This window comes from Nannospalax galili, unplaced genomic scaffold (assembly GCF_000622305.1).
Source record: "Nannospalax galili isolate Female #2095 unplaced genomic scaffold, S.galili_v1.0 scaffold2424, whole genome shotgun sequence".
Lineage (NCBI taxonomy): Eukaryota > Metazoa > Chordata > Mammalia > Rodentia > Spalacidae > Nannospalax > Nannospalax galili.
The window spans coordinates 89-3,118 of NW_008351700.1; the positions used below are offsets into that span (position 1 = coordinate 89).

The 3,030-nt window shown below is 36.6% G+C and overlaps 1 non-coding gene across 1 annotated transcript; it reads left to right on the plus strand.

The window, feature by feature from the left end:
• Positions 1-1,807: 1,807 nt before the first annotated feature.
• Trnae-cuc lies at positions 1,808-1,879 on the plus strand. The gene has a single exon. It is a non-coding gene; the product is annotated as a tRNA-Glu (tRNA).
• Positions 1,880-3,030: the final 1,151 nt, after the last annotated feature.

A 3,030-nucleotide genomic window follows, 5' to 3' on the forward strand; every position in this document is an offset into this window, starting at 1 on the left:
AAAAAAATCAAAATATATTAAGGATATTGAAAGAACATAAACTCAAAAAAATTTTTATTTATTTTATTCTCTTTTTTTTCTTTTTAGCATGGGCCTTCAAACTTAAAAAACATTTTTTTTTTTACAACAGCATTGACATATTCAATAACAATTTCCAGAGCTAAGATGCTTCTCTTTCAAAACTGGGTGTAAATTTTTAGGTTTACAGTTGAATTAATAAAGTTATACAATATTGTACTCCGTATAAACCCTATAAGACATACAATTAAATGAGGTTTCAACCTTTAAAAAAGATCTCCATTTCATTATGAAAATACACAGTTTCATACAGAAAAATTAAGTTTTAATACAATTGACATTAAGATGCATATGCATTTCTAATCTCTATATATCTGATTATTACTATTCTTATTTTTTAATGTGTATGAGTGTATTGCCTGCATGTGCACCCGTGTTGTGCAATGCCCACAGAGGTCAGAACAAGGTGTCAGATCCACTGGAACTGGAGTTAGTATGGTTGTTAGCGGCCATGTGGGTTTTGGGAGTGGATCCCACATCCTCTGCAAGAGCAGTCGGTGCTTGTAACCGCTGAGCCATCTCTCCAGCCCCAAGCACTTGACTAATTAGGAAAAAGAAATATGGGTGGCTTGGGGTAGAGTCGCCAAGGGTTGAGTGTTGCCTTTTGTGCTCTGTGTGCAAAGTTGTGATTAGAGCTACCAGAACTTAAACTAAAATTCTTAAAATGGCCTCTGCTCTATTTTTTTTGTACCAAGCTCTAACGCGTAGGGCAGGTTATCCCCAACTCATCCTACAAGCTCCACCCACTGAAATTCCTGGGCCTAAAAAAAAGAGGCGTGTTTTCCACATATAAAGTTTAGAATTTTTTTCTGGTGATGTTTTATCTTTATTGGTTTTAGCAGTTTCCTTTATTTTTCTTGTTTGTATATTTAAATCGTTTTAGACATTTAAATTATTTTAGACAATTATATCAAGGCTTTAAACACATGTGAAACACTCGCTGAAAATGAGAAACAGTATTCCAGTCCACTTGAGCTGATTCTGGGTGAAGGATCTAAAACTCAACAGTGGCGCCGGATGCCATAGGAAGAAGTTCTTCACAAATGTATACCTTATTTCTGCCTCCTTCCAGCTCACAGCAGAGGCCCTGGCTCCACAGCAAGCCTTGTCACCTCAGCTCTCCGAACTTCTGTAACCAGAACATACCAAATAAATCACGGTCATGTGATACATATACGTATGTTGATTTACATATGTGATAAGCCCTTCAGTACCCACAATTACCGACCTCGGGCTTTGTATCATCCTCGTGGTGAAGTCCTCTCCGCCAGGGACAGTCTGCCATTAGATTTTGTGAGATGTTTAATGGCATTTATTATTCTCGTGTGGGGAAAAAAATAGATACACAGACGAGTTAGATTTGAATAGTGATTAAGGCGATTAACAGAATAATAAAGCTAATTATAAGATCTGGATGGACGTTTAACACTAGTTTAGGCATAGAAAGATTTCCATGGAATGCAAATAGAGTGGGAATTTCAGGACATTCTTCCCAACACAGCAGTCACAGAGGAAGGATCAGATCTTGAGGGGCCTTAGTGGCTGTTGCCTTAGAACTGTTAAGAGCTCTGCAGGAAAGCCGAAAAAGTGTGGCGGTTCTGGGTGCTCAGCCTTGCAGCAATTGAATTGAATCGAATGCGCTCACAGAAGAGTTTGCCCTCTAGTGTTTAGAAGCGCACATAACCTTTTATATGAACCAAATAAAACAGCAGAAGCATCTTACACAAGTTCCCTGGTGGTCTAGTGGTTAGGATTCGGCGCTCTCACCGCCGCGGCCCGGGTTCGATTCCCGGTCAGGGAAAGTTCTTTTTCCTAATAGCCTGGAGTGAAGCTTCTAGAACTGTGATTTCATTCTTGTTGCTGTTTTATTGTTGACAACAAAAATTCGATTCGTTTTAAAAAATGTTTATATTAAAAAGTATGCCATACCTGCTCACATATACTATTGACATTTGATTAAACGATTATTAAAGTTCCTGGTTCTAAAACATTTGAGATATACTTATTCATCAATTTGTTCATCTCTAAGATTGCAATTTCCAGATTTTGAGAATAATTTGAATGTATATGCAAGCAGAATTTTAAGAAAGTCTTTATATTCTATTTAATCTTGAGTGTGTTTAACTGATACAAGAAGGGAATTATTTCAGGAAGATTCATACTTATTTTGGATCATATCATACTTCGAGCTGGTTTCTATTTTTTTGATAGAGATTATGTATTGTTTGAAGTGGAGCCATTCCTGCTCTGTTCTCCTGTATTATATATTTATAATTAAAATTATTTTTTATTATTATCGTATGTGCATAGACATGTGTGGCTGTGGGTGGGGGCACTCGTGTGCCAGGGTCCCATGCGGAGGTCAGAGGACATCTTTTGAGAGTCAGTTCTCTCTGTGCATTGCTGGTTCTGGATGGTTGAACTCAGGTGGTCGGGCTTGCCGGGGAAGCAGCTTTTACCTCTTGAGCTGCTGCCATGGCCCTTATTTTCCTTGGCCCTTATTTTATATATATATATATATATATATATATATAATCCATTTAGCTAATTACTTTATTTACTTTTTTCTAAGAAATTCATGCAAATACTGTACGTTTCTTACATACAGAGACTCGGTCCCCAATATGTAAATCATGTAGGTTACCTGCAAACTGTACTTTGGGTTATGAGTACAAATTCTTACCACTCAAAGTAGAGGAGAACTTTGGAAGTTCTCAAAAATAAATTATGGAAATGTTGAAATTAAGGAAAAGAAAATCAGTCTTATGTAGACGTTCACTTTTTAAAATCCTAACATTTTAATCCATTTTATTATTTGCTATGTTTTGAGGTATCAAGGATTTGTTTCATTTTGTTTCTACTTGGTGTTTAAATCTGAACTTTTGCAATGGCATAAAAATAGCCTGAAAGCTTGATTTGTTTCATTTTCTTTTTAGCAGACTGGCTTGGGAA